The 25,136-nt window shown below is 36.0% G+C and overlaps 1 protein-coding gene and 1 long non-coding RNA gene across 2 annotated transcripts in view; one reads left to right on the plus strand and one right to left on the minus strand.

The window, feature by feature from the left end:
* Positions 1-25,136, plus strand: part of LOC137298500 (homeobox protein Hox-D10-like) — a 192,079-nt gene that overhangs the window by 56,765 nt on the left and 110,178 nt on the right. The window lies entirely within an intron of this gene.
* LOC137298503 (uncharacterized) lies at positions 6,247-23,838 on the minus strand. The gene is made up of 2 exons (XR_010957752.1): positions 23,673-23,838; positions 6,247-6,421 (listed from the first exon to the last, which is right to left on the minus strand). It is a non-coding gene; the product is annotated as an uncharacterized lncRNA (long non-coding RNA).

The following is a 25,136-nucleotide window of genomic DNA, read 5'->3' on the forward strand; positions in this document are numbered from 1 at the left end:
GTGTAGTGTAATTTATAGTGCTTAATTTAATGGATCAATTTTATCTTTGTTTTCAGATTGTGTTGGGCATCGTATATGAAAATAGTATGTGCTTGTGTAGCGTAGTTACATAACAGGATGGGTCCCTTACCAATAGAGGCTAAGTCGTAATCTTACCCAATCTATTACATGCATATAATGTTTCAAGTTGCTGCAGGAACGCGTAACAACACTCGGTCATAACTGTAAGTTTCAGCCACTGTCCAGCTACTGACCAGCTACTGTCCGAGTCTGTGCCCGTGATACCTCTGTGCCACTGTACTGTATCATGAAGATAATATTTAACGTCTTTCAAATTATGTAATTAATATTTGAACTGACATAATTATCGTGAATTGTTTTGTAAATATTACATTAGCTCATAAGATATGAACCACGGGTGTGCTTATGATAACGAAGACGCAACTTTCGACAGGAATTAGGACAGAAACATTAAAAGTTAAAATAATTCCTCTAATTTGAGCTTATACAAACTGCAAACATATAAATGAAGGGCAACTCATTCACTTTGGGCAGGAATCCAAAAACCATTAAATGTTAAAAAGAATTAAACAAATTAGACTTTATACAAACTAAAAACATTTGACGTATGCTGTTACACAATGTTGTTATATATATTCCCTAAAGGGAACAGCTTTATAAGGTACAGGCAAGATCTTTATTCGTTCACTTATATGTGTGACTTTTAAGCATCACCAACGTAGACCACCTGGGCGACGTGACATTACTCTTTTAAAATCCACCCATTTGGGCGTTAACAAAGAAGAATGTAATGTCATTATCCCAGGGATAAACACCAATAACCCGATAAAGATTGTAAATTCATTTAAGCCTTTTCCAAATTCACAAGCGGGTTGTTAAGGTGTTCAAAAACATTGGGGAAACAGATAGCTTTAGTACACCCCTCTTGGCGACGGCTCCAAGATGACAGAGAACGTAATTGCAGCCTTAGCTAGTTGACAAACGTTGTCCCTCCGTTGACAATGTCTACAACCAAACTCCGATCGTTATCGCGCACAGGAAACTTACAATCATCTCAGACTATGTCAGGTAGCGACAAAATCTTTTAACAATGTTATACATGCAGACACGTGCTTCTATCCCTCATATCTGTAAGGGGGAAGGCAGGCTTTCGCTAAACAAAGCCTTATAAATCAGTAGACTGGGTTCTTTAAAGTGGCCAAAGGGAGCATTTATTACCTCAAGTAAAGGGACACTCTTCCTCAGCGAAGGTATAAAACTTGAGATAAGGAACGGTCCCTACTTATTGCTACCACGAGCGTAAGGGAGATCAAAGGGAGGCCTTTCTGTCGCCTTAGCAACATTGCTTGGGTTCCGATTAAATATCTTAGAAACGGCATTATTTGCGCATATTGGTGCATGTATGACGTCATGTGTTATGCGCAATTTATGAGTCTGTGTTTACCTTGTAGTGGCGTTGGTATATCAAATCATGTTTTCTTTACATATATCATGTTCCTTTGATTTTACCTATAGCATTTTCCCCTTATTTAATGATATGGGAGTTTTAAAAAGACGATGTTTTGTCGAGACAAATGGCCTATTGGGTGATTACTTGACTCGGCAAACTATATGATGCACATATATTTGTGAGTTAACTTGTAATAAAAATTTAGAATTGAAATTTACATGATTTAACGCTGAGCACGTTTCTCGTTGGGTGTTTTCCAAACAAATCTGCATTTTCTTAAAACGCTTTGCATGTAATGTATTGACGGTACAAGAAACCCAATATTTCATCGCTTGAACAAACCACATCGAAAACCTGATGAAAGAATATTGCTGACACAATCGCAGATATTGCATTTCCATTGTAAGTAATCGAACATTGAACTTTCAGTCAAGTGGTTGATAGCACGAGCATCAATACAAGGCTGCGGGATTCGATATCATCTCACCAACAGATGTTAGAAATATCAGGAAATATGTTTGGAAAATGTACCTTGATATTTTCATATACGATGAAAATGAAGACAAAAACCCATTTATTTTATCGCATGAAATGAAACCAAATATGTTCAGACATGCAAATGATATTGGAATGTATAAAGAAAAACCTCATAAGATTTTTTCTTACCTGTCTCCTATTATTTAATTATTGTATTTCATTATTGTAATATACTCGCATATTCACCTGAAGAGGTAATATTTTATCATTGGATTTGATTAGTATTTTGTCGGAGGTGATAATGCGTATCTGTAACATATCTGTAACATGTATACATATCTGTAGCGCTCAGCTCTGCAACACATGTTTGTTACCAATGATGTTGGATCTGTAGGCAGACAGGCATTGGATTTGGAGTTTTGACCCCCTCGGACACTGTCCAGTAGGGTAGACCTGACCTCTTTGATACGGTATATATCCATAGGCTTAACAGTTGCATTAACGGTTTGTTTGATATTTTTTTCATAATTCTTCATATTTGAAATTTTGCTGTGCATTTTGTTGTGTCGAAAATCCATGACAAACATCAACACAGCTGCAGGAAATAAGCAGAGTTTACATAGAAACTGAACAAATAGGATCCCTGTATCATGATATAGTAATTGTTTTAAAAAGTATATATATTATATCTGAAACAGATGATTGCAAGTTAAGTAATCGCCAAATTCGGTTTAAATGCAAAGGGTATTTATGCAGCCTTAATGCAATAATGTCTTTTGGGTCATGAATTGAATTTTCTGAAATATTTCTTCACTCCTTAGAACTTTTGATTATCACGAGTGTCATGGTACGACTTGTTTGACAACTAAACCAACTAGTGTGGATATGCTATGAATGGAATTTACTCAGTTATATTTTTAAAGTGTCTGAATTTATAGAACATAGTTAAATAGGTACATTTCACACATAAAACCTAAAAACTTTCAAGGTACTCTTGAACATCTCCAATTAGTTCATAAAAGTCCCAGTATCGAATAGATCGCGAAAACAAACAGGAACCAATCAAAGCGTTTCTTTGATGACAAACTAAGCTATAAATATATCTAATCGATCACAATAACGAGGAAAATCAATCATTTATTGCAAACAGGTTAGGCCCATGAATAGGCAATACAAACCTATGAATAAATTAGGGCCGATCAATAGCTGTACATTTAGTCCTAATCCCACGGTTTAAGATCAAGATTAAGTTTTCCCCTAAGATGTATATTGACACGGTTTATGACAAGATCGAAATTGACAACTTTCATGATTTGTGTTATTTGCAATCTTTGTCGCTGTTTGTGCTTCCTTCTGTAAATTCTGATATAGGCACTTACGCGTGACATCTTGTTGAAATTATTGTAGGTGTGATGAGATGACCCATCACAGGAAGCATGACTGATGGACTGGTTAAACCAATGAATATCTCGACCGCTGTGTGGTTGTGCTCCCCTCCCATGTAAAGGAACAGTTATACAAGTTTTGCGCCAATCAAATCATGACATACATGTTATGACTTACATGGGGGTATGAAATAGAATTCATATTATAGGGATTTATTTCTCATACAGACCATGTAAGCCAAGGACATCTTATTCAAAATAATATAAACAAAATACAGCTAAAATGAGAATCTTGGATAAAAATAAATAAAGTTCTTGTAAGGTTTGCTCACATAATATTTTCAGGATCCAATTCAGGTTTAAATATCTTTAATTTACAGGTCAATGAATATACTTATTATTGAAAATTGAAAATATATAAGAAATGGATACATATAGAAACTTATATATACTTATTGGATCTTTGTTGTTACTGTCAACGCGTATGAATGTTTAAATTTAGCAATAGGTATACGTTTCCAATTCGATGGAATCTGTACGCAAGTGTAATGCCCATGTATATATTTGTAGGATATAATCTATTTGCTTTATTTATAAATGAAACACTTGTACATTCTGTTCGATTGGTATAAATAGATAGATTTTGAAAAGTCGTAAACAATTTTCTGCAATAGAACATTCAATCCCTGCTCCCATGTTTTCTTGCTATTTCCGAAGTTAACAAGTTTACACGAAAATGCATTCGTGCAAAGGAACTATCATAACTGATTTAATAATTTGTTAGGAATTAATTTCTCATAATCGGATTTATTTTTATCATGTCTGAAATACATACAAGTGAAACCAAAACGTATTACATATAAGGCTTTCTGTAAATAAGATGTTTCTTTGTCATCACTACAAAATGCAATATGCAAATTCATTTTAAATCTATTACCATTGTTATTGGAAACTCGGAAATAAATGCTCACGCTAAACATGTAATAGCCAACATACTTAGCATAATTAAACATTTAGGAATTTAATTTGTTCGCGTGATTTGACAAGATTCTTTGTTTATTAGCTGTCCACAATTAAACTATTTTTTTTAAATCCAAAATCTCATATCATGTGATCATTGAAAAACAGGAAACAACACCGAAAGGTACTTAGACGGGATTTTTTATGAATTCAAGTTTAATTCGTTGTCCTGAGATATCGAAATAGTTGCACGAATCTTCAATAATGTGAAGAAGTCATTGGAAGGTCACACAAATCTTTGCTTATAGCTCCCTCACGGTCAGAACAATCTGATTACTCTCGTAATTTAAATTTTGTTATAGATGAAACTTTTATGTTTAGCTTCTTAAGTAGCGGGTTATGCAAGAAAAGTACTTTCCCAATCACGAGAGGGGAGATTGTATGTATCAAACGAATGTAATTCCGCTTGTCACAGAACGCTAGGCATGAACGCAGGCTTCATTAGGGTCCTTCACTGTTGAAATTCTTTCTGAAATGGTCATTTTATTGTCTTTTGAAGCCATATGTTCACGGGGATGTCTAGCAATTTCGTTTCATTAGAGGGAGATCCGTCATGGAAGATGCGCCATGAAACGATCGTAAAAGTTGAGACAAGGGCCTTCTGATACCTGCGCTCTGACCCATTGCCGGACTATCCGAAACTGGACAATGGAGGCTAGTCTCCCCACGCCAATTTTAACTTTTGGGTGTCTTATATCTTTGAATCCGTTTCTAAACAATAGGGGGGCTTTATTGTCAGTTTTACGTCCCTTGTCCAAATCTTGGTTGTGGTCATCCTGTATCCCTGACTTGATGTCCGACAATTCTTAACAGACAGTTTTATCAATCGTAAATTTTTTTTATGTCTGATCTTAGATTCTGTATTCGAACAATACCATTGTTTAGAGGGTTAAAAGAATTTTGTTGTGTGTTAGGTGTTAATTCCGCCGCTTTCGTCAGACGGGATGAGAATATCGGATAGTACAAAAGAGTTTCTTGTGCGCTGTTCTTAATTGATGGAACTAAACATTTTACAAAAAAGCCTTGACATTTTCTGCATTTTATGTTCCGAGCAAATAAAAGCAAACAGAAAACGTGCAGTTGAAAAAACCCGTATATGTGAGTTTCTACCCCAAAAGCACACCGACGTTATTCTTTATTTTTAAACAAATATCTTTCTTCTGAAATATTGAAACATTTTTTGCTCCGTATACTGAATATGTCAAGACGTATCCACCCAATTTTTGCAGTTAGTGTAACGCGTCTTTTACAAAAGTAAACTAGATGAGTATGTGTGTATAAACATGCATAGACTACAAGCGCATACAGTTGCTATTTTAATCGAACACACGCGTGCAGCTGTTGTTATACAAAAAAATGTGTGAATGTCCGTTTCCTGACTGCACTGCTTCATAAACAATAAGCAGTTAAGGGTATTTTAATTTTGGTTAAGCGGTCAAATTTGAAACTCGTTTAAGATTATATAATTTAAAAAAATAGAAACATACCTCCGATCAATCGGCAGCCTGTGGTAATATTTGTTGCCAATTATATTCTCTTAGTGACCGGTATATCTGTGTAAGTAGAATTGTTTAAAAGCCTGACGTCCTCTGTCAGTTTACAGCCATGACTTGTCCATTTGTTGCTTTACATGTTGGCATATTCTTTCAACTGTTTTGATTTGACAACAAACAATTTTGACACGTGTTTTTTTAATATACATATTTACGGATTAAAATTTATATTAATAATTATTGTCACTGTTGCACGCGAATAATGCGTTCGTGCACTTAACACATTCTCTGTCTAATTACGAACGGGCACAAATCTACGGATATTCACGATGAAATTAATGCCCATAAAATGGTATCAAATAACAGAAAGCCATTTTAAATACACCAACTCCATATAACCTGTGTTAATACTGTATGCATTTTATTTTCCAGATATCAAGTACAAAGTTTGCGAGAATTACATGCACCCTGCAGAGAATATACATACATCAATAGGCATGTGACCCTCATCAGAGTTCGTTTTAAATCCGATCCATATTGTGGATGCACCGGTTTCTTTGATGAGACGTATATATCTGAAAAAAGATGAAAATAGACGTCAGTATTAACGGAAGTGTAAATATCCAACGAGTTTTCCGTTGATTACAGACAATTACAGTGTGAGGTTATGGCCATATGGATATTTAACACCAAGTACATTTATGGGAATATCGAGACAGATATTATAATATAAATGATAATTAACAGATTGCCCCATATATCTATAGCGAACAACATAAAACATCACTTCATTTATATAGAGATAACAGCTGCTAAATATTCTATTCAAATTAGATAAAATAATTTCGCTTTGAAATGGATTAAATAAGTGAGAGAAAAACAAACAGTGTATGGATCAAAATACAAACGACTCCTTAGCTGAAAATTGTTGACACATAACTGCACCTTAAAATCACCTTGATCAAGAAAACAAACAAGATATAATTCAAATAATAAAATTATAATAAAGTGCGATATATCTGTCAAAATACAGGAATACAATGAGATGGTAACGCAGATCTTAAAGGCATCAATCGGCATCGCGTGGCAGATATCTGAGTTATCTCCCTTCGTTAAGGGTTTCATACTAAGCTAGATATGCTAAAGGGGAGACATCTGGTAAACAGTTGTTCTCACTTGACGAATGTAATATGTAATCAGGAACAGACTGTCTGTTATAAGCAGCGATGCAGGAGTCACTACACGTGGTGAGAGTAGATTATGTGCGTTCAACTTTTACCTAACGTCATTTTTGTGACGTTAAAACGTAAATTTTGAAACAAGTTGGAGCTGATTTATCGCTTTGTCCAGTTGTTTCGAATTGTTATGCATTATCTCAAACTCGATGGTTGTATTAAATGAAGCAGAAAACGCAATACACGATCGCACATTGCATAAGACATGATATCACATGGTTGAAATTGACGTATTGGTCATACGCTGTTAATATTTTAGGAAAGATACCAACTTTTGGTTTAGTTATAAGAACCATGCATGAACATTGTATACAATACTCAACTCTAGAAACTCGAGTGTTTTCGACTTTAAAGTTTTCAATTGTTCTAATGCTCTGTTCTGAAGACAAAATACTGCCGACGTGACGTAAATTAAACGTCTGAAGACACGTTATCAGTTTTATATCACGATTTCCATAAGACTGTAAACAAACCGTTGCGATTAAAAAGTTGAGTATCGGGACTGATTGACGAGCAGGTGTACTAGAAGGAGTAATATTATAAACAGCGACAGATTCCTCTCATGTAAGAAAGTTCGCTTACCTACACATCCAAGAGAGAAAAAAACATATCCAGGGGATCTACAATCGTCCATCGCTTATACGACTAACAACGATAACGCCGAACAAGCAACGTCAAAACTATGTGTGTCGACTAAGAATTAGGTGAATACCCATTCCTTTGGTAATTATTTAAGTGCCTAACGGTAGTTTTATTAAATGGATATGTCCCCTTGGCAAGCCACACACCATGCAAGTATTCCCCGCACCTCTATGAACCATTGCAAGTGTGTGGTCCACTCATATTTGTTAGAGTAGTTTTCAATCTTTATAAATCATGACTGTGTGTATCGCCTATAACATGGATCAAACTCGACGCAATCACCTTAAGCAGCGTGGTTTCTCATTAGTGGTCTGCAGTGAGATAAAAGGGGAGACCACCCGAGGTCGCCAGACATTGCCTGGAGAAGGGACCTCTTGGGTGGCAAGGTCGCAAGCTCGATCCCAAAGGGGCAATAACTCTAGCCACTTTGAACCCAATGACATTCATAGAAGATTGGTTCATTTTAATGACTCTAACGTAGAATCGCATTCTTGTGAGGCACGAAGCATACGATTAAATAAGTCCACTGAGGATCTACTGACTAGCAATGTTAAAAATCTGACCATCGTGTCCAAAGATCTTGGACAGTTCAGAAACTTCTCGTCAAGAAATATGGCCCAAGAAGACAAAGCCAAGTTTCCATTTTGAAATGTTGAGTTAAAAAATCAATGAATTTAAATTTACTCACTTCGCCCGGTGATTCATGTTGAACATTCATTATACCAAAGCACCGAGTGTGAAATAGGCGAGTGTTGTGTAACATTTGATTGATATATAATTAATAATATCACTAACACCGAATGAGAAGGAGACATTCTTGATACTATATCACCATCTTTCGGAAAGTATATTTTGTAAGGCACTGTCATCGCCTCATAATGACACATGATAAATTGATCCACGTTACATCAAAATAATGATTTAATACAAACAGATTGCAAACGTGATTTTCGAATTTCACACACTGTATGTTATGATGCGGCCTTTAAAATCAGGTCATGGGTGTGTGCAGTTTGAAATTTATGATAAAAATCTATGTGCTGCTGTGGCTGTGTGGATAAATCATGTTCCTATAAAATCTCCCTTGTCGGAATGAGCCACCTTGCATGTTGCCAGGTAGCAATGCGTGACGATTAAACATGCACGACCATGTACAGGTGAAACCGGTGCTTCTCACAAGCACGCTTTCATGTTAATTAATCAAACACATTTATGGTATTAATCTAACGCATCATTTACTTAAAAGGTCCTACCTTTCCAACACCTCTCATGATGTTTAGTCAACGATATTTAGTATGAAGTTTAGTCAACCTCTCTAATACACAATATCATGTTTGTCATAAACGACATCTGAACAAGAACCAATAAAGTGTTCTGTTCTCTATAAAGTATTGTTTTTTTTTTGTTATTACGCTTTGGGGTGAGAAATGGAGGACTTCGATTGTATGTCTCATACATGTGATACATGCAACTGATAAAACAGAATTCTCCCTATAATTGATCCACACAAAACTGGATCGATTGAGAAGCATATGTGATTCATGAAATGTAAAAGTGAAAATAATGTATTTATACACAAATGCTTGTTTTGTTAAATGTGTGCATTAATGTTTTATCATATTTCAAAGGTGAAAACAACAGCGCTAAACTTGCAAGAGTATCGAATTACAACATCCTCTAATCTATATATTCACTTTTAACATGGAGTTTAAGAACATATTCATAAATATATGACAGCATGTCACTGGAATAACGTGTATTTACTGTCATACAACAGCCAAAGGGTTATCAAAAACAGGGCATAAAACAAAAACAAACAAACATAACATTTATATTCCTATCTTATAAAATAGGTATGAGAAAGAAACATCGTGTATACTGAAATGAAATCGCGCTTTCAAATATGGAATAAGCGCTAAATATTTTATGCTGATTCTCGATTAATAAGTGTATTGACACAACGACCAACTGCAGATGCTAATTCAGAATCAATAATTGCATATTGGGTACACCTAACGGCGTGATTTGACAAATTCACAGATATACCTGATTTGTTGAATTTTATTTCAAAGATTTCCTCGTTGAACCGAACAATGAAATCTTTTTGGCACATTTTCATGCATTTGTACAAGTTAAATACCAAATGTAAATTACGTGATATCAAACATTTTATAAGTCAATGTTTTTTGGGGATATGGCTTCATATCTTATTCAAAAAGGCTTGTTCAAACAAAACGTAAACCGTATGCGTATGATTTAGATCATGTGTGTTTAAACCAACTGCATGGGTCTCTTGAACATTCGCATTTTAGAAGTTTAGAACTATATTGAAACGCATTTGCTTCCATAATAAAGTTACCTATTATTGATTTATTTCGTGAATCAATATTATTATGGCAAACGACCTATGTTTGATATCACGTAATTCATGTTCGCGATAACGGGCATGTTTCCTTGACGACAGAGCATGAGACAAAGATATTTCACTGTCGCTTTATTGCCCGAAAATGAGAATAGATGACAAGTTTAAAACCAAGAACAGGGGTTCACACGTGAACACAAAATACCCTAATCTACGACAGGGAAATATTTGTTAATGAATGGTTGTATTTTCAAATTGATGTCATCTAACAGTGAAAGAATTACACCGACATGTTCCAACATATATAAAAATGAGACACTAAAAAATGACAGGTTATGGTACATTTACAGACTATAAGTTAGTATTTAAGGTCCTAAAAAGTTGCTTGGCGGGATTTCGCCTAAACGCTCTCAATAAATCAGAATGATATCATCAGGAAAACACGCACCTTTCACTCAATCTGAAGCCGTGCTTTTGAAATACCTCCGTCACTCACGTTTGACATAGTATGTATTCTTAGTGCAATCATTTACAGAATAAAGTTTAACTCTATAATTTTATATTAGATACGTTACTGAGTTTGCTGAAATTCAACTTTCTATTGCTGACCTGTAATGACGCTAAGTTGTAACGCCGACTGAAATATTAAATTTACAATTATTATTTCATTATTTAATATATTCATCAAAAAAGATATACTTCTCTTAAATCTGTACAGATACATATTTTTATATTTGATTTACCTCAGGTAAAACTGTTATCAAACTGGTCACAATTACATCGTAAAAACATATGTCAGCGGCATAGGTTCAACTATCGATCACATCATTGTAAACAAGAATACATACACAATATTGGAAATCATCTAATTGATTCCTTTTGACTACAGAAAGTGTTTTGTCTATTTTTTTGAGAAAAGAGACGGGGGAATCTAGCGTCTGTTGTACAAAAGTGGGCTTATACACGATTGAAATAATAATGATGATAATAATAATAACTCATGGAGCGCTCAATGTAACATTATACAAATAAGACGCATATTTTTAAACATTAGTTTTAGGAAATGTGCACACAGACGCTTAAAATGTTTAAAATGATAGTGTTTGTGGAATCAGTATAGTTTCATGGCAGGTCAAATGTGTATGTACTATGTCATGTTGTGTAAAAAATATACATTACTTCAAACATACCCACATGTATCAGTCTGATTATTTACAGACCTTCATTTTGTTGGAATATTGGCGTGTTAACAGCTAACAAACACGTATTAGTGACACTTGGGATGGTACTGAAGAACTAAGAACTAATAATATTTCGGCCGTGTGATTTTTGTCCCAAGGCATGTTAACTTTAGTATTTATTGCAACGTTATGGAAATATCCATGAGGATGGATCCGAACGCCGGGACCCTCCCACGGGGTGTCCTAGAGTGGCGTAGTAATACATAACTAACAAAGCCTTCAAGCGCAGTCAGACAGCCGAATCACCCTTTTACAAACGTGGTCGCCTCCGCATTTAGAGAACAGCTAATTTTAACTGAAAAATTAATATTTATCGTCTCGAAATGAAATCATTATTATAATAATTTCCAAATGCAAAACTCTTGAAATGGTTGGGAAATCCTGATTGCCCTTGTGCGCGTTCAGTGAACACACCAACCCGTTTTAGAAGATTTCCAAGCTGTTAGTTACAAACTACAGCAATAAATCCATGTCAAGTTTCGGGGAAAAAAGAATCGTCGTATACATTCTGTAGCTAATCTTCAGATTCTGTCCATTCACTGACAATTTCACGTTTCAAAGGAAGGACGCAAGAAGGAAGGACGAACGAAATCAGAAAAAAACACGAATCCAAGCACAGAAATTGGCGAAATCAGGTGAGCTTGAACTGTTATCCTCTTACCCAGGAGTTCTGTTTTAAATAGTAAATGTAAGGCTTTATATGCATGAGATATTTTATGTTCGATAGGTGCTAAAAGACCCGCACCTATTTTATCGTACAGAGTTACTGTAGCGTTTGTACTAATGTAGTAATGGTGTACATAAGAAGAGGGGAGATTGGGGTTCGTTTACACTGGACCATGAAATCATTTATTGCTGTGTTTATATGATGAACGGATATTATACTCACACTCAGTAAAGAATAAAAGTAACATAAAAGCATCGCCTTGTCTTATCACCCGCGGAAGGGATGTCGTCATTTTACAACGTGTTATTCTACCCTTGTCTCAAAATTAAGCAATGAAACCATAGCGAATCGCCCTACTGTAGCACTGGCCAGTTCAAATTTGTCTAAGTTACACAATTCTTTGGGCGTCAGGACACCAAACCACATTTATAACAACTCATGTAATTTGGAGTCCAATAACTGCGAAAGGAAATAGAATCTTTATACTTTAAGCTTCCACTCTCGGGTCCTCCATGTCCAATATCGTTTCTTGGAGTGACTTTGAGAATCAAATTTAGACGGGCCGTCCCATCCTGTCTAAGAAGCTGTTCGGTCTGTGCCAAGAGTGGAAATTCTAATTACTCAAAGACTGGAAAGCAGGGGCATAAACTGTTGTACTGATTAATCATATAAAAGAGAATATTGCCCGTTTTATGACACTCATAGCGCAAAAAATGACACATAAATACCCCACGTAATTGAAAAATTTGATCGAGTCGACTCATCTTCAAAGAGCTTGGCTCAAGATATGTGATCCATTTCGGCAGAGGGACACTGGATCTCCTTTCTACAGATTCCTAAATCAAGCCCCTGCCTTTGTTAAAGCGGATTGATCTAACCTATTTCTTTGGAACGAATTATTTCTCTTTTTCAAGAGACGCTATGGGGTAATGAAAAAAAATATATCATTGAATATGCAAAGAGGGTTCACAAGATGCTGCCCCCCGAGCTCTTCGGGGGAAACTGTAGCAAAACGGCACTGAATAAATACCATCCAAACAGTAATGAGAATTCCATTAGAAAAATGAAATAATAAAAATGCGTATCCTTTTCGCGTTTCTTGCATTGTCTTTGCAATTGAGGAGTATGGCTTTCTGGAATATTGTGCATAAAAGCCAATAGAAAGTGTCATATATCTTCTCAAGACATCTCAAGCTTCTAATTTCATGCAGTTGGACAGGAAGGTTGAATTAGGCTGGTTGATGTAAATGCTTCAAATTCAATAAATCACGCATAAGGACAACGTCTAAGTCTTTCTTAGAAAATATGTAGCAATTACATTGAAAATAAGCCACAGAGCAAATTTGCATAATTGTTCCTAGACAGAGCTCATACGTAAATAATCGATCTAAACAAATACTAACAGAGCATGTCATTTAGAACCAATATGGGAAATATACATATTAATCATAATTCAGCAATACCAAGAGGAGTGGTTCAATTTTTAATAACTCCATTCTGGGACCAGAAAAGCTAGAGCCTATATACGATCCATCTGTCATATCATTTTAAACGTGGAGAGGTCTCGGGAAAATCATGCAAATTTATAACAGATGTTCCACAAACATGAGGAGAATTAGATGATAAAATCAGATTGCTTTGATAAAGACGATCTCGTTCTCACGCTGATCGATGGGAATTAATTTGCAGCGGAGCATGCATTTTTTAAAAATCATTGGATAACATAGCATTTAGGGATAAGCAAAGCATTATGCGATCACAAATTAAAATGTAACGAGACAACGGAGGAACATTGAAGGTTGAAATTAAATAACATAAAAATATATTAGGGATGCAAATTTCAGGCTGTGGATTATTGGGAGACAAATTAAGAATATGTTATTCGAAGGAATAATTACAAATGCTCTACATAATGTTTCTCGTAATGTGGTTAAATGTACAGAGCAGAAAGCCGAACGCAAATTGGTGGATCTCATTCACTGGTAATGTCATCACTAAACATATCCAAGTGCACATTTTCAAGGATAATGTTTGGGACTAGCGTCAATGTTGACAATGTATTTACAATAACTTTAGTTAGTTTAGTTTAGGTTTCCAATTTTCACTGAGTGTCATAATTTACTGAACTCATGACAATAATCTTTTCAACATTGTGAATTTGTTTTGCAATATATCAGTTCATGTGTAAACAGTACCTTTAAACAGTATGGAATATTTTGCAAAATTTAGTTTAGAACAACTGACTGAAGGAAGTGGCTACATGTACACAAGTGAGTCTAAACTTTTGATTGATGGTATAATTAACCACGTCGTTATTTTAACTACTTTTAAAGATCACATGTACAGAGGACATGTCCATGACAGCACTACGTTCACACTCAGCGAATGCGTTAACTATTTATAACTTCCCTTTACAAGGATCATTTAATTCATTGTAGTCTTTCGGTTATTGTTGGTAACGATTACCTAATGATTACCATGTTTTATGTTACATTTGAGTGAATAATAACTAATAATAATTTCGTGAAATCGGCAGCAAGGGTAAAATAAACACGTAATCTCCCAGAACCTTTCAATTAATTCGATGTCCTGTTTTCAGCTCAACGATGTTTCCCCTATGGTTTGTTTGCATTCTTTCTAATTAATAATGCAATATGTTAAGCATAAAATTGACGCTTGAAGCCTGCTCCAATTGCTACACGAGTAGCTGTACATAATCAAGCATTTATACAGCTCTTGACAAGAGCAACGATGCATACAGGGTAAGTTATTGTGGCACACTTCATTTTGAAAAATGAAATAAACAAATATTTTCCCTGCAGTTGAATAATTAATTGTTGTAAAATATACCAAAAAAGAGAGAATGTGATAGATTCTTATTGCATAACTTATATCAGCTTAGGCAGATAAATGTTTCGTAAAATAACTTGTTTGGGAATGTAGTAATTTATCATATTTGGATGTTCAGTTCAACCGCTGTTTTTACATATCGCACCGTGAACGAACATGCTGAACCCGTGTTGAATATTGGGAAAGTCTGTGTGTAGATAGTCTCTCTGGTTTATATCAAAGTGTACCGACAGTTTATCTTGACAATTATTGGAGACTATAAATGATTTATTGTATACAAATCCTGCCCTGGAAGATAGTTGAAATTCGACAAGTAATGGGATCTGCACTCTGAGGAGTTAGATGATACGGCACACAAAACCGCTCGCATTTGCATTGTTACAGAATATATGTGTAGTTACGTATCAAAAGAGTTCTTCGACATTGAAATAAACGGTTCTTGACAAATGTTACTGTTTAAGAAACAGTGACTGGTATTTTCCGTTATTCCCAGTTACCGTTATAGTTTTCAAACATGTTACATTCGTTTCCACTTTACTTACACATTGTACTGTTTAACTGATTACATAGATTTGCGAATATCTAGTATTAACTTTTCATAGCGATTCATGGACACAGACTTTTAATGAAGTCGGAAGGGTAGAACGGACTCTGCTTTTAGTGAGGATTTGTAGTTGTTGTGGAAAAGGGTTTGTCACTGTTATTCAACGAAGTGAATTTACAGAACTTTATATCCCTCAGATATGTGACTTGGCGTAACAACAGCGCTGAGCACGATGGGGGTACAATATTATAACAAAGACCCCTTAAGATAAACAGAGCAAAACGACTACATATGAAAGTTGAATGGTTACATTTAAAATGACAGCGACAATACCCTGAAAAAAACATTCCTATCGGTGAATAAACTTTAGGCATAATTTAGCATTAAGAAACGACAGTCTGATGCATTGTGTTCTACAATGATGAATCTGAACGTACTTCAGTAAATCTCACAGTCCTAGAAAATACATATTCGTGATAATACAACGTATTTAAATACTTCATATTTATTTAAACACAGTCGAGGACAGGTATATCGTGACAGGTGTAATCAAAAGAGCATCTCTGATCACTAGGAAACAAATAATGAAGAAGTTCGGCTTCCGGACAAGTACACGGCAAAACAAAGGGGGATATATTTGTACACATGTCTATTATCAAGTAAAATGAATGTAACTGTCTCTAAGGAGGGCACTATCACTGAGGGTATTGTGGAATAGAACGATTTCTTAAGTACCAATATTGGTTAGACGGGAAGGTATAAAGAGTTAATGGGGTGCATTAGGTATACATTATTTATTTTGTATTAAAATGTTTTTTAAAAGAATAATTTTCCTATTTAACACAAAGCCGTACATCTTCACCGAGATAACATACACCTTATGCATTATAAAACAGCGTATTTCAAATCGTTTTTGTTGTTACGAAAACTGGTACAAGGTTAACAGGGAACGATATTTTGACATAAATATGATTTGTTTATTTCTTTTATACTTTCCATGTTATAATAATCTGCGTAACATGACAGCATCCAGATTTTGTTGAGAGGAAGTATATATTTCGTTTCTCGCAACACATTACACGCTGGTATGAATCTCATTTACAAACATATTGAGAGGAATTCTCCACCTATAGATATACCATCTGGATAAATATAGTTATAATAAAATCAATAAAATGATTGCTTTATTCAGGAGCACTGTCTGTAAGTGTAAATGCGTTTTCGGTGACATACAACACATGAGCTGAAAATATTGGATGTTGATATTAAGATAAATTATAAGCGCAACAGCTGTTCCACATACACAGTATTGATGACATTAACTTCGGAGTCGCTGTGATAAATCAGTTTCGTGCTCAAAAATATGCCTCATGATGACGTAGGTTTTTAGTTTTACATAGGGCATGGCATGTTGCTGAACTGGTGATCGAAGATCGATGATATATACTCAGTCAGAGCTTATCCAAAAATACACTGACGGGCAACGTTTGCAACTGTTCACTGCCTAGTGGTGTCAGGTTTACTCAATGGTAGTATCAGTAGTAGTACTCCAAGTAGTAGTAGTAGTAGTAGTAGTAGTAGTAGAAGTAGTAGTAGTAGTAGTAGTAGTAGTAGTAGTAGTAGTAGTAGTAGTAGTAGGAGGAGGAGGAGGAGGAGGAGGAGGAGGAGGAGGAGGAGGAGGAGGATCAGCTATAGGATCATTATTAGGAGTAAAATAGTAATTGTAATCCTTTTTATATTAATAGAAGTTGCACATTGTTCATTCGTTATAATGCTCTCACATCGTATCCGTGACGTTTATATCCAACAAACTAATAATTACATTGAAAGGTTTCAGGCCACTGGACTCATCGGATGGTTTGAATGACTGTAAAACAGTACGTTTTCCGTAAATGTTTCGTTACATCTAAGGCTGTAAATCATATATAGAGAGAACGTTAAAAGGCGAACACAGGGAGTGTAAGCGGTGCTTTGTAAGGATTTTGTCGGAGATTAATCTCGTTAATATCATACGTCACGTAATTTAAAAAAAAAATCATCCTTCGCGAGTTTTTATGGTTTCTGTGACTGAACATTACATTAATCAAATCTCGAAAGTTGCCAGGCATCGTCACTACAAAGACTTTATTCGCATAAAGAATAAGAATGGGTCATCATCACCACGCCATTGCGTGCCCATTGCATTATGGGTAATGAGTGGAAAGTGCGATACAATTCTTCCATGGCACCTCTGGGCCATATTCTTTAAATATTCCCGAAAAGAGTACCAGCTAATTTGTGTACAATGATTATGCTGTGTTTATAACTGTGTTATATCCGGATTTGTTTAACGATCTAGTAGTTCTAGGCTCGTGTTTCTTATCGATGTGAATAAATGGCTCATACTGTAAACACAAATCATGGGCTTTGAATTATGATCACCTACTGACAACATATAGCCTCTAGCATTATTCCACATTAGCTGTTTTTGTCACAGAATTCTCATTTTGTTTCGTTTTAGCTCATTTAGTATGCATTTTGAGCGTTCTGAATACGAATATAACACCTCCATAATGTTGTTTAATACCCATTTTGGTCTTGCTGTTGGCCTTTTAACGACTGACTTGGTAAATTTAACGACTTTCCAAAGCTGAATTTTATTTTAAATACACGGAATATGTGCCCGTGTGATAGTGTTTTCAAATCCAATTAACGAACACAGCTTATAGTTTGAATTATCAGCTAATACTAAAATAATCTTAATAAACACTTTGGATAACTTTCATAAAAGACATTACATTATTGGACTATGCATTCTTAAACGCGCGTATTATGACTTTCTGAACTTTTAAATCTTTTTTTATTTCTTTTATCAGCTAATAACCAAGCTCATTGTGCTTTCGTTCGATGTATGTGCGCTGCAATTGTGTCTGTTTTACATGGTCAGGCTGTTTAGTTTAATTCATTTTGTTTCATGACAATCGATAAGGGAAAATACAAGTATAACTTTTAGGTCCCCTAGATATCGTTAATGAAATATTTGTAAAATTAAATCAGTTTACCAGTTAGTTTCGGGGGATATGTGTTTGTTCTTAACCATTTGTAGCCACGAATATAAAACAGCGTGAAAAGGAGCATAATTTCCTCTGAAACAATTGCATTAGATTCTCATGTTAAAATATCTTGTATTCACAGGCAAGCTAGTCGATAAGAAGCAAATTGTCGGCAAAGCAATTTTCTTCCTTTCGTATATGCGCATGTGCAGAAAGCGTGTAATTTGTTGAATTTGAAAAGCTTTTCAGCGGCACATGTTCAGATTTCCATTAGGAAATAGCCCCATTTGTATGCGACGGTGGATAGTATACCATTTCAAAGTATGATTCAACATAACACCACACCTGCGAGAAGTTTTCCCGTACACTCATTATTTACAAATTGTTTTCAGGAAAGTAGTGCGGGTGTTTCTTTGAAGTAAAGTTATGTGCCGGCCCCTCATAAAGGCCTCCAATTGAGGGAAAGCCGCGTCTTAGCGCGGAGGTTCTTCTCCCTAATAAAACAATTCCCACCTTTCGTTGTGAACCGTCGAGAGACCATCAGCCGACGCAATGTAAATACCCGATTTGAAATTAGACCCGGACCGCCATGTTCTCTATTGTACGTACGAGGTTTAAGCCTTATCAGTGCAACTTACATACCCTCAGAAACTTATAAACTGTCATTGCACTTCAATATAACGTATTTTAGACAAAACTTATGTCCTCGTTAGGTACCTCGACCTAAATTCGACGCTCGTATAATCTTGGTTTAAAGCAAGTTACAGCACGCACGGTTGTAGCGTGTTGAGTGGATCTTATGACTATCACGTGATCTGATCGAATTTAAAGGAAAATTTCGAAAACCCGGACCGGAATGAGATTATAAGAGCATAAAGTCGTATTTACATTCGTGTAATTAACAATTTTGTAAAAGGGCGCAAGACAATTTCTAGAGCGAGCGTAAATTGAGAATAATGTGATTAAGCACCCCATTCATAAATGTGTGGTGTTTACAAAGAATTTAAAAAAAAAATAACATTTGTTTTTTTCATTTGTCACATGTTTTTCAGTCTGCCTTTTCCAATGTGAATTTATGTCATTTCGTGGTGTTTTTTTAAAAAAAGAAATACGGGGAAACATGTGGAAGACCATACGCACACTAAAAACTTACTGGCATGAACATAACTCAAACAGTTATCTAACTTGTGTCGAGATTAACCATTTTCGTAAATCGTGTGAGTAATATTTCATGTTTCGTGTTTGTTTCCTTCCCTGCTGAGCTCCTATTTTGATGTAACCGCCTTGAGGTAAATGGTAAAATATGGCTTGGGACAAATAAGGAACGAGAATGATTTAAATGAGAAATCGGGTAGGTCTAAAACCGACCCCCCTCCAGAGCAGGCCGGAACATTTCTATAGCCGCGAGAGTAGACAATGTAACATTACAAGAAACAGAATATCCCGAAGTAGTTCAATTATCCACCGCTTGGCGCGATACACTTTACCCAACAGAGAAACGCGAGAGAGCTCCCGCGACACCTACGATAATTTACGAGAACACCGTGCCGAGCTTGCTTCCTACGCTGTGAGGAGCTGTAAAGAGCTGCGTGCGTGTGGTACTTGCTTGCAGAAGACTACAGTCAGATGGCGAAGCTTTTTACGCTGTGAGAAAACATGCTAAAGGAACACATTTATTCCTTGTTTACAATTTTTTACCGACTTTCTAAGCATCTTCTAGCTTTGATCTTTCGGCAAATTTGTTTTTCTACTGTGATATATGGACGCACCATCCAGCGAGATATTTTCAGTTGCACCGAATTTCCAAAAAGCTATTGTTGTTTCCTCACTGAATGCAATGAGTTCCCAGCCAGTATGATCCGACAATTTCATAATTTTGCCTGTGAATCTCTTCAGGAGGCCAGCGTATGTTAATTACCAGCCCAACTGCACAGCCGCGTATCATATTCAGCGTACAATTGCAAGTATTTTGGCGAACATGTTCCTCGTATGCTCATAATAGATGCAAACGGTGACACTAAATTCTGGTTCGCTAAAAAGCAAATATAACGGGGCATTTATCAAAGAACATTTTACTCTATTGGCAAAAGCAGTCAACGTTATGTGGTTATGAAGATATCCGCACACCTCCAATAAACTAAAGAGACTTTGAACAGTAACAATCTCAATGACATGAGAAAAAACACTCAAAGCTTTCCAGAAGAACATCGCTCGTATAACACATAACAAAAGAGAAAGCAAAGGTCTGAATGACATTGATGCTAAGTATGCATACATTCATCGAATTGCTGATATGTATAACAGAGATAAAACCACATATAGGCTTTTATCGCAACTGCACAAAGAACCGGTTGTTACCATTATAAGAAATAACTAGTTATGGATCGTTACCAGTGGGAAGTGCTTAGCATGACTTCTCAATTTTGAAAAAATGAAACTTTTTTCGGTAAAGTCACATATGTTTGATAATCCGAGTAAGGGTGCAGCGCTATTCAGAATTGTCATTGCCTCACTTCTGAATCAACATGAAAGATCATTTGAGAATGCTGTTTTAGACAAAATGTTATGATGGGTTTGTTACAGGCTTATTTAAAAAATCAGCGAGATGAATATAAATGGTACTTTTACGGCGAAAAATGTTTATTGTTTTATTATTTTTTTGTGTGTGTTTATAGACGTTACAGATAGCAGTGATTGTTGAATATGTATACATGCTACTATTAAACACAATCTACGTGGATTTATCATGCTTATTTGATTAAACGAATTCAGCGCTAAAGTTAATGTGTTTAAAAAAAATAATGCAAAATACAGAGCATGGTACTTATAATATCAATTGATGTATGTTAAACCAAACTAACAACGTATGACGATTATTGGAAACGTACGTGCTTGTGCATTACAAACCCATAAAGCAAAGAAACAAAATATTCGTGACGGCAACAAGAAGGAAAATGTCACTTACCCCTGGACTTATTTCGCATTAGCCTGGAAGGGAGATAACTCTAATTAAGACCTACGTAATAGCATTAATTATTTCACTGCAAAAACACAGACTGGAACATGTCACGAACGCTGAAATATTGCTTCTTAATGTAATCCCATTGAAGAGACCAGACGTCTGTCACAAAAAATACCCGAAACAAAAAATAATAAATAAAAAAACAACAAAAAACAACAAAAAAACCCAAACAAACTAAAAAAAACAAACCAAACATTAATTTGAAAAGTACAACTCAACTGACACTCATGCCCAGGTGCCGTCTAACGCTTTTTATACATACCCCTTTTTCATAAACACGCATTTGTTTTTTATATATTTGTATTGAGTTATATATAATAAACGAAAACCACTTTTTCTAAAACAAATATCAAGTTTTATTTAGCGGCCCTGCCAACGTGTTCATTAAATACATAACACGACAAAGTGTAGTATTATACACTTTGGTTCAGTTGATTGATTTTACACCTGCCAACATTGAAATAGGTTTGCATTTCGTTCCTTCAAGATCAAAGCAATGATGTCGAATAAATCCTGCTGGAAAAACAAAAAGAGAAATCGGCGTGATATAAAAACGGAAAACTGTCTTGTTAACTGACGTGAAAAACCCTAAAATGCATTAGCATTGTACAATGACAAATGTTTTTCCTAAGACATTCAATCTACTGCACGAAATCGCTGATTACTTGGTGCTGTCCGAATATGGATGTGACAATAGCGTGTGGTGGTGACGATCCGTCTAAAGTATAGAGGTTTATAATCCCTTGTAGATCATCTACGTTTCCCACTATAATCACACGAAGGTGCTTTGAATATTCTCCCCCTGTCGCGAGTGACGAAATTCCGAATACGATAGATCCTTTGAAGCGAACAGGGGAACCTTTCTCTAGTCATATTTCCGTCAGCGCTTCTACAGAATGGCGGCCGTTCCTTTGCTAATAGACGGGTAGAATCATTCACCGCGATGAATGATTTTGACTCTAAATGAGAAAACCGCACCGAGATCATAAAATAATATGAAGTTGAGCTTTTGCGTCAGTTTGTTCAATGCTTAAGACGTGTTCACATGAGACGAAGAATCTAAGCGTGCGGTGAAACGCTTGGTTTCATTCTGAAAAAGCACCTTTCTGAAATTGCTCTATAGTCTTTTTGGCCTCACCATGGGAAGTATCCCGCATTGTGAAATTTGTTTACATCAGATTTATTTATGCAAGCTTAAAGGCTATAAAGTGATATTTTTATTGTGTTTAATGGTAGCTGAAGAACATATCAAAGGGAATAGGAAGATGTGAGCTATTGGTGTTTGCTCATGTTTGTATAGAAATGTCTTTGATATTTTCACTGATGTTTTGTCCAAAGTGTAACAGAGCCATAATACTGTTTTGTATTATTGGTGTATGTGAATAGGCCCGTAAGACACTTTCAGAAGACCTAATGATTATTGCAAGCACGAGAGCCATCACCAGTGGCTTAGAGGGTTTAAAACATACGTACTAACTAAACAATATTGTTTAAATACCGTTTTGAATGTTTTACAGTTCAACTAATCAGCAGGGGAAATGATATTTGATTAGTTGATATTTCAAGATAAAATTGGACATCCGAACGAATTCATAAGTTTATAATTGAAAGTCACGCGTGATCGGATTAGTAGGGTTCGGCGACAATGAACGTTTTCTCGTCCTGGGGAACTGAGAATGGTTATGTGTGATCGACTTAATTAACATGAACACTGACTATTGGTTCGAAATGTCAACCAAACCAACGTTTAATCATTAATCTCTTTCCGCCACCTTAACCCCACCGTATTCATAGAACTCTTTAAACAAACGACCACAACGAACAATCTAAACACTTTTGTGTTTTTCAAAGCTCGATGCCATTAATATTATGATTGCAGGCCGTCGAATACGTCAGAATAAATTTATCCGCTGAAAGCTAACGAAGAAAACGATAGCACTCCTTAAAATACATTATGCCATACAAGACTACCGACAGTACAAGAGATTAAGGGATGGCCCAAGTGATACTGTTTAGCTACTTTAGAAATAAGGTAATTTCTATGCCAGTTGTGTCCATGGATTGTCTAAGGTGTTTGACTGGTACGAGAATAGGTCACAAGTCACCACAGAAGCTATGGAGATAGTTCTAGAATGATAATCTGCCTCACCCGTAGCTGACGGCCTCAAGAATTTGATAACTACCCTTTCTGAAAAGACGAGTAGTCATCGGCGACATCAAAGGTTTCTTACCTGTAAGCTTATACTGCCTTGCCGTTTTCAGTCCAGGTGTTGGCGAAGGCATAAGTCATGGCGATTCGTATTTCTCCGCGGAGGCACGCTGTCGCTGAACATCCAAGGAGGAAGCTGATTAAACATAGACAAGCCCTTGTTCTAAGCCATCCCTGTTTTGATCTTCCCAGTTAACTAATGCGAGTGAGAGCTGGAAACCCTATTGTAAGAACGAAAGGTATAAAAGCATGTTTATTACAATGTTATAACCGAGCAAACTCAAGCGATTCGCAAACGGAATGAGAGACATATAAAACTAGAAAGTGGGGATTTTCAAATGAACGCTGTTATTTCTCCGCATCTGTGGGAAAAGGGGCGGAGAAATAAAAACCTGCAATGCTGCCGCCATAATATTCAAGCCAAGGGTATTAAAAAGCCCTTGTAAGCTTACAGGCCATTCATCCCCACTCGCCGTCCGCAAAAAAGACAATTGAAAGTTACTTTAATTGTACATCTTGCATCGACATATAAGCCGACACAAGATTTTTATGCACATTTTATAGCAAGTGAGATCGTTTGAGCTCGCAGTATAGCCGGTAAAGGGGGCATAGAAGGGAGTTCAAAGTGTGGGGTCCCAACTTGCTCCAAGGGTCGACCCCTCCCCCCCCCAGCCAGGAGCGACTGGTGTGCGTCATCTTGAAATTGGCAAAATTCTGACATTCATTTTCGTTTTAAATTCTCCCCCCATGGGAGAAAGACATCACGTGATTACGCCCGATGTAAAAAAGTTATGACCGTCTAGCGTAATGGTTACTATGGAGACGAAAATAATGTTGACCTTCCCAGGTTTTTTTGTGTCTTTGGCCCGGCTTTCGAGTAAAGAGATGATTAAAGGAAAGGAATATTGCATTATTTTCAAAGGCATTCTCTTAATATTATGGCCACGGGTCGGCCCGGTCTCCAATGATATCCAACTTGGCCACCACCAATTTCAATATCTCCGGGTGATGAAAACAAAAATCTGCTTATAAAGTGTGAATCTGGGCAAATCGTAAAATCCTGATTGTAAAAATTTTATAGCTTTTTGTGATTTCCTTAACAAAGAGATAAGTCGCCCTTAGCCTGGCTCGTGTTGGGTCCGCACTGTGGAAAGAATAGCCATAAAATGTGACCTTCACACAATCACAGCTCTCGCATCTTTACACAAGCTAATGAAATACACACCATTTAAAGCTACATTTCCACAACTTTTTTAAAAATCATTTGTTCGCACAAGTATTTCTTTCACGTTTGATTGTAATCAAATCGACAATCAGACAATTAGCGATCACAGTCGAACATCCCTGTAACTTAAAATTACTGGCATAAAATTTAAATTGTTTCTTGAAAAAAATGTTAAGTATCATTAAAGTAATGAGAGTTGAAATTTACAGACATTAATTTTTGTTTGATACAATGTTGTACGTGTCTGAAATTTATATGGTT

The sequence above is a fragment of the Haliotis asinina genome, chromosome 10 (assembly GCF_037392515.1).
Source record: "Haliotis asinina isolate JCU_RB_2024 chromosome 10, JCU_Hal_asi_v2, whole genome shotgun sequence".
Taxonomy (NCBI): Eukaryota; Metazoa; Mollusca; class Gastropoda; order Lepetellida; family Haliotidae; genus Haliotis; species Haliotis asinina.